Source organism: Lampetra planeri, chromosome 31 (assembly GCF_965212315.1).
Source record: "Lampetra planeri chromosome 31, kcLamPlan1.2.h2, whole genome shotgun sequence".
NCBI lineage: Eukaryota > Metazoa > Chordata > Hyperoartia > Petromyzontiformes > Petromyzontidae > Lampetra > Lampetra planeri.
The window spans coordinates 7,568,372-7,582,176 of NC_136137.1; positions in this window are offsets into that span (position 1 = coordinate 7,568,372).

The window sequence follows — 13,805 nt, forward strand, 5'->3', positions numbered from 1 at the left end:
CTTACCCACTCACTCGCCCACTCATTCACGTACTCACTCGACCATTCACTCGCCCATTCATTCACTCACTCACCCATTAAATCGCTCACTTACTCACCCACTCACCCACTCACCCACTCAGCCGCTCACTCACCCACTCATTCACCTACTCACTCGCCCATTCACTCACTCACTCAATCGCTCACTTACCCACTCACTCGCCCACTCAGCCGCCCACTAATTCACCCAACCATACCCATCCACGCCTTCTCGTGTCTGCCAATATTCTCCGTTCGAATGCAAATGGGGCCGTTGACAATCGTGCACGCGAGCGATAATGGCTAAACACGTGCCGAGGAATGTAGAGAGTGCTGATTCCAATTAAGATCCAGTGCCTTATTAAGAACCTCTAATGTCCGCACACACACACAAGGTCTCTATCATCATTCTAACCCGTGCTTTCTGAATCACGTGGGACACCAACAACTGCCATTTGCGCCACCAAAGTGACGGCGAAGTCCCCGCGGCGCTTGTGCCAGGATAGGTGCACTTTGAGCAAGTACAATTGGCACAGTGCTTGGTGCGTCTGCCAGTCATCTCAGGCAGTCAACTCATGGCACCTGGGTCTGCCCCGTGACCTCCCTGTCAGCGAGCCTTCGACACTTCACGTGGCCTCAACCTGCGCCTTGCCTCGCCCAGGTGCAGTGGTGTCACGTGACCTTCACTGAGTGGCGAGTTGCGGGCATTGCTATTGGCACGTTGGGGCCTGTCACGTGAAGTGTCGAAGGCTCGCTGACGGGAGGTCACAACGCAGACCCAGGTGTTACGGGAGGTCACAACGCAGACCCAGGTGTTACGGGAGGTCACAACACAGACCCAGGTGTTACGGGTTAGCTGACTGAGAGGACTGACGGATGACGCACCATCTTTACTCCCCCTACACACACGCACACTGCGGCAAACGTTCTGCGTTTTAGCCACCCGGTGCTCCGATCGTTATTGTGGGCGTCGCTCCACTGCCCGGACAGAGAGAGAGTCAGCTGATCAGGGATGAGCCACGTGACATGGATGAGTGACCACCGTGTCTGCCCACGTGTTGCAGGCACGGTGCCGCGAGACATCCAGGAGATGGCAGTGCTGTGTGTCATGCGTGCGCTTTCTTTCTGAGCACTCGAGTTTCCGTCCACGTAAAGGCCAACACTCATTAAGAGTCAACAGGAACGCGTACGTCTTCAACTCGTGAAGATGTCCTCGGAGCACCAGCAGTGTTGTAGCAGAGGTTTGAGAGAGGACATTCTAAACACGCAGCCCATGCAGCCTGGATACAAAAAAAACACATTTGGTTTCATTCACAGCACAGTATTTGTCACGCATCCCAATCATGGATTCCTCTTTAAAAAATAGTCTTGAGACTCAGATAGGCTCTCCTGGGGAAATAGTTGGCTTGATTATCTCTTTCGCTGTGATCAGTACAATGGCCAGCAAGCACCCAGCTCTCTCTCTGTAATTGACATCATAGACAGCTCCCTCTGTCTCCGTCCTCTCGCGCACTTTCATCAAATTGTTGATCTCACATCATCTTATTAGCGTGTTCTCTAGGAGCGGCACTTGTGTTTCACCAGAGCTGCATCAGGGTCTGTCTGTCTGGCTCTGTAAACACGACCACGGACAGCTTACGTTCACTCTACCACTACGACCATAATTACTTCTTCATTGTAATCGCGAAAGGAGTCATGGACATTGCTATTAGCAGCTTTCTATTTCGCTTAAATTGTATCTATACTTGTGAGTGTAGTTTTATTTTTACGTACAGCGCTTTGAAATACTTCAATGTGAAAGACGCTTTATAAAATAGAGTTAAAAAAAATTATATTATTGTACCATCAACAGGCACCATTTTCAACGGAAGTAAATACCACCTTGCGAGAAAGTCAGCATCGACGCAGGTATTTTATTAGAATTAGCCGCCACTAAAGGGAACGTGGAATTTCCACTACGGGCTCAGAACTACCAATTGGACAGCGCTTTTACTCTCTCCCTCTCTGCCAGCTCTCTCTGATCTTGGAGGAGGATTTTACGATTGGTCCCACACACACAGTACCCTCTCTCATCTGTGAAACGTGGCGTTTAAAAGGGCGATGACCTTGTCTGTGGTCGAAATCGAGCTTCAAGCTGTTGCGACGGAGCAGCATTTACTGCGGGTTTTTTTAAATCTTAAAAGTTCGCTCGCTCTCAGCGAGAGAGAGAGAGAGCGACTCGGGGCCGCGTGGAGAAAGAAACGCAGACGAGTGGGGAGGCAGCAGCAGCAGCAGCCACGGGGTGACCTGGCGCTAACAATTTCCCAAGCTCTGCGGTCCTCGATATAATGAAGATGCTTTGAACCAATTAATTACGAGTGTTTGAACGCGTGGGAGAAAGCCGGAGCACCCCGGAGAAAATCTAAATCCACGCATGCGAGAGGGGGGAGGTGACCAGTCTATGCCGTACAAACGGAAACAGGTGGAGTCCACAACACATTTGGAATTGTATATGCGGCGATCATTGCCCCCAACTGCAGAAACCTAGCAGGACCATACTGAAAAATAATTTTATGATATTAATAATATTTGTATTTATCCAGGAAAGCCAAGCTGAGTTGTATGACTCTTTTTCAGGAGGGTGCCGTTACATTTTGTTGTTATATTTTAAGATTTCAGCCAATTAACGATGATCAGTTCATTATACACGCGGGAGGAAACCGGAGCACCCGGAGAAAACCCGTGCGCTCGAGGGGGCAACGCTCTATCCCATACGGAAGGGACAAATGTTATTAGACCGAGTTTCACAACATCTCTGCGGTGATCTATCAACCCTCGCTGCTGCCTCGACAACGCTGGGTACAGGCAGTAGCCACGTGCGGCCTCCACCGCTGGGCTAACGGAGTTAGCACAAGCCCGGTGCGCTAACCATTACACCCTGGCAGCGACCCTTACATTCAAATGTGGATGTAAATCAGAGCCCGTGGCAATCGCGGCTCGTGTTTTTCCGCCCGCTGGGTCGACCCCGTCGGAGGCCGTTTGATGATAATCGCCCCGCGGGTGTTCGTTTAGACCGCAGGCCGATGGTCGTGGCGGGGTCGCCGTGGTTGACGACGGGCGAATGGAAAAGTGAGAGGGCGAAAAAAAAAAAACCCAAAACGTCCGCCCCCTCTACCAGCGATTTCGCGAGACGGGGGGGGCTGGGGGGTGGAATAAAAGCATCCAAATGAAGTTCCCCCACGTGTCTTCTGTGGGGGTCGGCCATGTGAAGGCGTGTGCACTCACGCGCGCGGGTGAGTTTCGCACGGCCGTTTTCTGCTAGGCGTGGCGCGTGCGTTGGGTTTGTATGAGAATAAATATGGCCCAATCGACAGGGAAGGATTTGGAATCGCAAATGTTATTGGAGGTAAAATCTGTCGTTCGGCCGACGGGGTAATCGATCTCCAAAAATGTGAATTGCAAATCTCAATTAAACGTTTAATTGAAATGTAAATTAAAAAATGTGAATTAACAATGTGAATTCAAATGTGAATTGAAAGGTGAAAATGTATTAAGAATTTAAATTGTGAATTAAAACGTGAATTCACATGTGAATAAAAAATGCGATCTAAAAATGTGAATAAATGTGAATACAATTTTGAATACAAAAACGTTAATTTTAAACTGTGAAGTAAAAAAATGCGAATTTGAAAATGAGAATTTCAAAAATGTGAATTAAAAAGTTGAATACAAAACGTGAATTTTAAATTGTGAATTGAAAAAAAAATGTGAATTTCAAAAATGTGAATACAAAATTAACAAAGCGCGCCGCGAGGTGATCATAGCCGCGGAGACGCCGGCGGCCACGAAGCGCCGGGTTGTCACCCCGCCCCCCAACCCCCACCCACCAGCCCCCCACCTTCGTCGTTTAACGCCGCCTCTAGAGATCGCCAAATAAAATCCACCGCGACATCTCGGCAGCGGCATGGTCCCCTCGTTCCGCCGCACACAGTCGGAGAGCACCCGACACACGCACGTACAAGACGAAGATAAAGACCCCACCCCCCTCTTCCTGTAGCCTGCTCGGGCAAGTGCTGTTAGCGAGTAGCACCCTATGAAGGCCGACGCGGCCAATACCACGGCCGGCCGCCTTTGTCTCCCCAGTGCTGGTGTTTTACACACATCGCACCAGGTACTCATTTAAGGCTGAGTCGACCTAGGGGAGGCCCAGGACCGGTTCAAATAATCGTCACTGGTGTTAGCCGTGAGCGGGAATCGAACCCGGGTCGCCAGGTTCATAGCGCAGCGCGCTAACCGCTACACTACCGCTCCCCACATACATACACACACACACCTACACACACACATACACACACACACCTACACCTGCTGAGACGAAGAAAGATCTGCCGTTTAGGAGGCGTGTGAATATTTCATTGATCGACGGATGATATCGCGTCTCACGAGAGCCAGCGTGCGTCGTCTCAGATAAGATCAGACGCATTGCGGGTGACAATGGGTCAGAGGTGCAGGACAATTTGAAGTAAAACGTGCAAAGGCGCATCCCCGCAATTGCTCTGCTCGCGCAACTGCTGGCGGAAGGGCCTCCGCTGGATGGAGCTCGAGAGAGACCCTCTCTGGGGGTATTTGGCCTACTCTTCCACGCTGTCCAGACGTCTCGGAAGAGGTAGGAGAACCGACATTTACCCCATCACACGCGGCACGCGGTACCTGTTGACGGACCAAGCACGGTTAGGCTACGTAGGGTGCAAAGAAAGTTCACCATAGACACACACAGGACATACATACAATCGACAAACTATGAATGGATTTATACTGCTAGGTGGACAGAGGTGGTGGGGGTGGGGGGGGATGAAGTGGGGATAGTGTGGATTTGAAGATCTTGTACCCATTGATTCAAGTGCCGCACCGCTATATTGTATCGTGCTGACCGTGACGTGACCGTGGCAGCGTCCGAGCGAGAGATATCAAACTAAAAGGAATTGATTTTTTTTTTCTGCATTGAATCTCAATCCCGAATCATAAACAAATCGTTACGACACGGCGAGTCACATTGAACCTAATGGACTGTATTATTTACATTGCAATTAACTAACGAAAGGTCGCTCCCAGCCATCGTCTCGAAATCATCCGAGTAATACATATGGTGGTGTCTTTTTTTAAAGGTGGATCGTCTAAGGTTATGAAAGATGCGGCTTATCTGCGGAGTCGAGTGAGTCAGCGGTGTTTGACACGAACCGTCCACTGAAGGTACATTCGCCATCGCCACCATCAACCCAAGCCAGCGTGGATGTGAAAGTGGGTTCTGCCATTTTTTTTGCCAACGTTTCTCCCCTTCGCAAGAGACGCGGACGAACGACTCGTGTATCTGCATCGCAGTCCGAGTTGGTTGACACGCTCGAACTGCTTGCTGCTGTTGTTGTTGTCGTGTTCAGTTTGTTGTCCCCCCCCACCCGCACCTCCGATTAGCACGGTTGGCAACGTACGGTGTGGAAGAAGTTCTACATACGCTGCTTACATTTCGAAAGCCACTTTATGGCTACGCTCAAGAGGAACCCACTTCTTTAATGAGTCCGAAATGTCATTTACATCTGAAATTTATATTCGACTAGTTTCGATTATAAATATGTATCTTGGTTACCCTGATTGATCTTGTTTTGTGTGGAGCGTTGGGATGATCACATGCCACAGCACTTTAATCTTCCGATGAAAGGCGCTGTATTATAATAAATTATTGTTACGCTTATTCAGGGTTGGACATTTAACTCCACTCCCGCCACCCTCCAGAGATTAAATTAAATGTCACAATTCAGGATGGCGTTGTGATGAATCGGTTGTTATTTAATTGTAACGCTGCGGTGACTTGTAGTGGTTGCAAAGGGTGACGGGGACTCATCACGTGCCACATTGTCAACGTCGTCAACATCGTCAACGTCGTCAACGTCGTCAACATCGTAAACATGGTCGTCATCGGTCAAAAAGCAACTCCCTCTTTTAAAAAAAACCCTCTTATGTCAGAAGTTCAGAATCAGACGTTTATTATCCGAGTAAATCACCCATTCCGTGCCACATCACCCACATCATCAAGATCGTCATCGGCCAAAAACAACTCCCTCCTCTTAAAAAAAAAGAATCCTCTTCTTAATGAAGCCCTCTCGAGAAGTTCAGAATCAGAAGTTTATTCTCCGAGTAAATGACCCATTTAGCTATGCAGCAGTTTTTTTTCTTCCAAGGGGTGACTCGGCCCATTGACCGGGTGGGTGGTGGTGGATTTGCTGCACGCGGCTGCTGCCTCGAACCCAGCACTGTGGAGGCAGCAGCGATGATTTAGTCGATCACCGCCAGGGGCTCGCAAGGGGCAGCAATAACGTGGACTCCACCTGTTTCCGTTTGTACGGCATAGACTGGTCACCTCCCCCCTCTCGCATGCGTGGATTTAGATTTTCTCCGGGGTGCTCCGGCTTTCTCCCACGTGTTCAAACACTCGTAATTAATTGGTTCAAAGCATCTTCATTATATCGAGGATCGCAGAGCTCGGGCAATTGTTGGCGCCAGATCACCCCGTGGCTGCTGCTGCTGCCTCCCCACTCGTCTGCGTTTCCTTCTCCTCGCGCGCCCGAGTTGTCCTCTCTCTCTCGCTGAGAGCGAGCGAATACCGGTTGGCGTGTCACAAGCTGACATTATTATTATTGTTATTTCCTTCAGCTTTGTGAGATGCACTCCCGTTTAGACGCTTTATAAATCGAAACTGCATCGTACAGGACACAATCTGTTATTCTCTTTAAACTCTCCAACGCCGACACGCCGAGGCTAACGGCATTAGTATTGTCGAGTCGGCATTGGGCTGACGCTCTCCCAGTACTCGGGGCCAGCATCGATCTACCTCGCTCGGCCAATGGATTGGCTCAAAACAAGCGGCGGTGTCAGCAACGCGTAGCTCCACGCACCTCGCAGCTCCATCACTTGGCTCAAGTGGTGCACAATCAACAACAACAACAACAAAACCACACCAGCGCGTTCGTCAACAACAACACCGTGGCCTTGAAAAGAAAAACACGTATATAATAGGCGACGTTTCAGGCAATGGTCCTTCTTCGTAGCACATAAACAGAGGCCAGAGAGGGAGAGAGGATGATAAGAGTTGGAGACTGCACATTACACCACGAGGCCCTGATGAGGATTACATAAACAAAAAGTATTTGACCAGTTTTTAAAAAAAATAGGCAGCACGAATAGTTACCTAGAAACCTCATAGTAACAACTAGTAATACGTTACTTTATGGTAATAAATCTTGACTTAAAGTTTTCGCGACTGCAGGAATTCATATTTTTCGGGTCTTTCGGTAAAGTCACGTAGATGGGTTCAAAGAAAATAACAAAAAAAACAACGACGTTTCGATCGCAACACAAGCGATCGTCATCCTCCTGATGTCACACACGAGGTGTTGGGTGAGCCAGCACCACGCCCGGCCGCGATCGTCATCATCCTCCTGATGACGGCCGCTTGTGTTGCGATCAAAACGTCGTAGTTTTTTGTTATTTTCTTTGAACCCATCTACGTGACTTTACCGAAAGACCCCAAAAATATGAATTCATGGTAATACCTAGCAAGGGTTTGGTATTACCATGAAGTTTTTAACCTCGCTGAGCTCTGATGACCGTCACGAGCGAGCGTGAGAGAGAAATGGGAGAGCGTTGCGCTACGAACCCGGCCACCCAAGTTTGAGTCCCACTCACGGCCACCAACACCCAGTGACGATTATCCGAATCGGTCGTGGGCCGCCCCTCGGTCGACTCGGCCTCAAATGAGTCCCTGGTGCGGTGTATGCAAACATCGCACACTGGAGAGACAAACGCGGCCGGGCGTGGTGCTGGTTCACCCACAACCGCATGTGCCATGTCGACCTTCATAGGTGCGACTCTCTAAACAAGCACTTGCCCCAACAGTCTGTGTACATACTCTTAGGTTTTCGGTAAAGTCACGTAGGAAATAAATAAATAATAAATACTATAATTAAATCTAGCTGTGACGGTCCCACCTGATGACGGAGACTTGTGTTGCCTCCGAAACGTCGTGATTTATTATTTTATTTCTATAATTTTATCAATTATATTATTTATTTTTTTACCTACCTGACTTTACCGAAAAACCTAAGAGTATGAATCCTTGCAGTCACGCAAGCTTCAAATCTAGAATTAGTCTGTGTACAGGCTATATACGGAGAGGAGGTGGGGGGGGGTACCTTAATTTTTGCGAATCTCGCCCATTTTTGCCAAGGCTGCCCTCTTGACAACTCCTGCAGCGGAGCGAGCTCCGGCAGCACGGCCACGCCACGGAGACTCCGTGATTCGCGACGCCGAGAGGAGGAGGAGGAGGGGAAAACGATCTCGTTTAGCTCACCGACCCCTCCGTGTTCCTTTGGCGTCTCAAACCCCACGAGGGGTCCCAGCGGACAAGGACGGAGCTGGTGACCTCCCTCCACCGCGGCGCAGCTCTGAGCCCAAAGACAACGATCCACCCCGTGTCGCCAGCGCACAGGCGGTTGGGGCAAGTGATGTTAGCGAGTGGCGCCTGGGATGGGCCGGCATGGCACGAGAGGGGGTGAGTGGCCAACAATCTCGCACCGGGCCGCCTTCGTCTCCCCAAGTAGCGAGGTTTACACACCGCGCCAGGTGCTCGTTTGAGGCTGAGTCGACCTGGGAAAGGCCCATGAGCGGGTTAGATGATTAATGAATCGTCAATGGTGTTGGCCGTGAGCGGGAATTGAACTCGGGTCGCCGGGTTTGTAGCGCAGCGAGCTAACCACTACACCACCGCTCCCCCCCGCTCCCCACACCCCCCGCTCCTCACACCCCCCGCTCCCCACACCCCCCCCCGCTCCCCACTCCCCCCCCCGCTCCCCACACCCCCCCACTCCCCACACCCCCCACTCCCCACACCCCTCCACCTCCCACACCCCCTGCTTCCTACACCCCCTGCTCCTCACACCCCCCGCCCCCCACACCCCCCCACTCCCCACCCCCCCGCTCCCCACACCCCCCACTCCCCACGCTCCCCACCCCCGCTCCTCACACCCCCTGCCCCCCACTCCCCACCCCCCCGCTCCTCACACCCCCCGCCCCCCACACTCCCCACCCCCCGCTCCCCACACTCCCCACCCCCCGCTCCCCACACCCCCCACTCCCCACGCTCCCCACCCCCGCTCCTCACACCCCCTGCCCCCCACACCCCCCACCCCCCCCGCTCCTCACACCCCCCGCCCCCCACACACCCCACCCCCCGCTCCCCACACCCTTCCCCCGCTCCCTACCCCCCGCCCCCCACAGCCCCCCCGCCCCGCGCGTGTTTATTTGTAGAACCAGAGAGCGGCTTTCCCCGCGGAGTCCCAGCGATGGGCTCTGTCAATAAAGACGCGCACGACCCCGCGACGCCAACGGGTCCAGCGCGTCAATTGCTCGAGTCGACAATCCGTCGGAAATGTGAATAAAATAAAATATTTAACAAACAATTCGCCTATTTATATTTCACCTTGGGGGGGGGGGGGGGTCAGACATTTGTGACGACGTGTGACGAGATATGTGACGTTACATAAAAATGCGCAACTTTAAATAAATATAGACAACACGTTCTACTTAATTAAATAGACGTTTTAATAAATGTTTTCTCCTACAACATCAGAGTGCAGCGCCACATTAAATACGCACTACAATAGTTTAAAGCGATTTGAAGCATGTTTTATTTGGGGGGGGGGGGTCAGAGCTTTGTGACGTCATATTTGAGTGGGGGTCTGACTTTTTGTGACGCCGTGTGACAAAGGGGGGGGGGAGGAAAAAATCGTCCAAAATCGCGTGACGTCATTTATGGACGGCCCCTAAGGCTGCATATGGCTTTGGGTCACTTTCGTTCATTACACGTGCAAACTCCGGAGCGGTTTCGACAAACGGGTTCTCATCGGCAGAGTCAGGCTCGCTTGAACCGGTGGACTGCCCCAGCTGTTTATAGGCAAGGGCCTCCTCTGTTGAAACAGATCGTGACTTTCGTTTACCGAGGAAAGCGTCCTGCCAGCATTTCACAGTCGGAGGCGACGTTGCTGCTGCTGCGGCTGCGGCTGCTGCGGTGTGTAATGCCGATTCATTAACTTTGCGGCGTGTACATTTTCAGCATTTCAGACGTTGCGGCCAATACGTTGTGTGGGTTTTTGAGCTATGGGCGAGGAAATCATCGGAGAGCCCGGAGGAAACCCATGCAGAAGAGGGCGAGTGAACATACAAACTCCACGCATGAAGGCGCTCCAATCGGGAGTTGAACCCAGGCACTTCTTGCTGCGAGGCACGACCATTACCACTGCTCCATTCTACGGCCCTGAACTATATACAGGTTCCAGTTCAATGGGAAACTATATGACGTGCTTAACTCGGCTTTGTGTTATATAGAGACACGGTGCAGACACACTTACTCAAGCGGACGGCTCTACATTTTTCAGGATTAAACGCCGTCGTTGCGCAATGCACGCCAGCCCCAAATGTTCCACCTTGGCAGAACGATACTGCTGGTGTTTAATACCCTACAGCGTGGCGCCAACGAGTCTGAAAACCCTATAGAGTGGCGTCAACGAGTCCTAATACGATAATTGTTTTTTTACCCTTTTATCTGGCAACAAAACTGACACCTTTTTTTACAAGGAGTCATGTTTGCATAGACCACAATACCTGCAGTCATAATGCAAAAAAACAACAACATAACTCTGATAATGTATGCACTGTCCTTGAAGTTAATTGGTCCACACCCGAGACAGCTTTCCTTAGAGCCTAGTCTCACATGTGTTGGACCAGATGACGCCAAAAGGCGCACAGCTCAAAAAACAATTATCATATTTTTTACTGGCAAATGAGGTTCCAATGGAGTCCTAATACATTATACGGCGTAGTGCCAACGAGTTTTAATACTCTATAACGTGCCAATAAGTGTGTGACTGTTAGCAAAACTTACAACAATAACATGAAAACTAGCAATGACTGCATTAGCCCAATGTTTAACAAGTAGCACTAAACATTCATAACACAACCATCTGAGGACCCAATCAAAACCATCACCTTGCCATGCATAGCAGGTGTTACCAAAACGATTTCCAGGTCCGATTCAATACAGTACACAAAATCCATGATTTGATCCCATCTGTGAAGGATGTCATTCCTGACATGCAATACCCTGGTGTCTACAAACTAAGTTGTGTCTGCGGCAGCAGGTACATTGGGGAAACGAAACGACATGTCTTGGACCGTGTTCGCGAACACAAGGCAGATTTGAAACACGGCAGAACCAATACCTCTGCCGTGGCTGACCATTGCTATAACGCTGTGGGCTCGAACGATATTGTTTTTTCCGAGACCAAGGTACTCTGCAAACATTCGGGCTACCATGAAAGATGTGTCCATGAAGCCATCCAGATATATAAACACAGAAATTATTTCAACCGAGAAGATGGGTATAAGCTGAGCAACCATTGGAAGGACGTTAATTAGCCAAGCAAAGTCGTAACTTGCTGTGGAGCTTCCATTCTTCCCTGCCGTTTGGCTGTTATCTTCGACTCTCTGAGTTGCATTGCCCTGTTGGGTGCTTCTGCATTAACGAGCTGGGGTCTCACTAACATGGCCACCTCTGCTCCCTTAGCCTCGATGTACCGATGGTTCTGGCTGTGTGATGGGCTGTGTGTCTCACTGGCGCGACCACCGGTGTGGTGGTTCTCTTGCGTTGACACGCTTGCCTCTCACAGCGCAGTTGGCAGCGCCGCAGCTTGTGTTACACATAGACGTGACATTAACTTGCTAATTGCCCTAAACTCTCTGCCTAATCTCTCCTATCAACATAGTGCTAATCTCCCATGAACACTGCTGTTGTGCGCATATGTGGGGACGATACTCTAATCTCTCCCATTAACACAACTGACGTGCTTGCGTGCGGGGATGGAATTCCTTTCTAGCACAGACCCCACCTGCTTGCCCTTCACCACATATATAACGTCTTGTTGTAACAGCTCTCTCGCTGTGTTTCTTCCTGGTTCAGCAGTTCCACTGCTGGATTATTTTTTTCCATCTGAGGTCGACCGCTTGTGTTGCGATCGAAACGTCGTGATATATTATTTTTTATTTCTACCTACGTGACTTTACCGAAAGAACCAAAGAGTATGGATTCCTGCAGTGACGAAAGCTTCAAATCAAGATTACTAACACATTACGTAAAAACACTTATTAGAACTGTATTCCAGTCGGAAGTACTGTGCAGCAGAGCACACAAACACAAGAGTAATTCTTCTTAGATGTTTTCGGTAAAGTCACGTAGGTAAAAACATTAAAATTAATAAAAGTAAAATAAAATAAAAATCACGACGTTTCGGAGGCAACACAAGCTTCCGTCTTCAGGTGGAACCGGAAGCTTGTGTTGTCTCCGAAACGTCGTGATTTTTATTTTATTTTACTTTTATTAATTTTTATGTTTTTACCTACGTGACTTTACCGAAAAAAACCTAAGAATATGAATCCTTGCAGTCACGAAAGCTTCAAATCTAGAACAAGAGTAATTCATCTACAAATATCGTGGGAAAGTGATACCGCGATAATCGTCTCAAGTTCTAGACTTTGACATCACCAACGGTGTCGTGAAGGACGGTATCTTGACAAATATTATTTTAAAAGCTAAACACTCTGAATCACCATCACCGTTATGAGTCTTGTGGCCTGTCAGTTCAAAAATGCCACTGCGTCGCTTTTTGGGATTTCCATGCCCGATTTATGCCCGCCTACAACATCAGCGGGTAACTGAGCAGCGTTATAATTCTCGGGTGACCGCTTAGAATATTGCCCCCCCCCTTCCCACCGATACGATTTCATCAGTGCTAATCTCATTGCCGCTAATCCATCGAATCTTCAGGTTAGCATTTATTGTACACGTGTGGACAGAGTTTGGCATTTTCAATGTCCCCCGTTTAATCAGGTGAAAGCCGCCCTCCGAGATTCATGATCCCCTCCTTTCCTGGAGAGAGAGAAAAGCACGCGAGGTTCATTGTAGTAACACGAGGATGGTGGTTATTAATTTCACAATTTAGTTGTGGCCAATATTCAAATTCGATTCCTCGCGGTGGCATGGCACTAAGCGTGGGCCCCCATTGCCCTGTTCGGTGATGTCACCCCTTCCTTTAACACCCACTTAACAGTATGGAACTCTGTCGCCTCTCCGTAACCTCGGCTGTTTCACAGCACCAGAATCTGCTGGAAACGTCCCTTCTAGCACAAAGAATGGGATTTTTTTTTTATCAAGCGACAAAAAATCTGCTGAATGGAACCGGCGAGGAATTACCCTCCCCCCCCTACCCCCCCGAGTGAGGGAGCTAACGTCTGGCTACAATTTCAAATGGCTCACATGGCGGAGCGTTAACAGACCGAGAGTGGGTATCGGCAGATGTAACTTCTCTCTTGAAATCATGGGGGGGGGGGGGGGGGGGGCGGGGGGGGTGTGCTTCTACACAACCGACCAATGTGCTTGTCAGGAGAAGCAAACCGCGTGGATCATCCCCTGAGATTCCCCGCAGCGCTGCAATGCCGCTTCCTCAAGATTTGACGATGCCAACACCGGAAGCGGTGGCCTGTGCAGAACGTTGGGAAAAGACCACGTGGGTTGGACAGGAGACACGACGACGTCTCATGGATGTCCAACTCATGCATAGCGCACACGAGGGGCCAGTGGTGGAAATTCCACATTGATATGGCGGGGGGTGAGTACGTATTAAATAAATAAGAATCGGTTTCACCCTT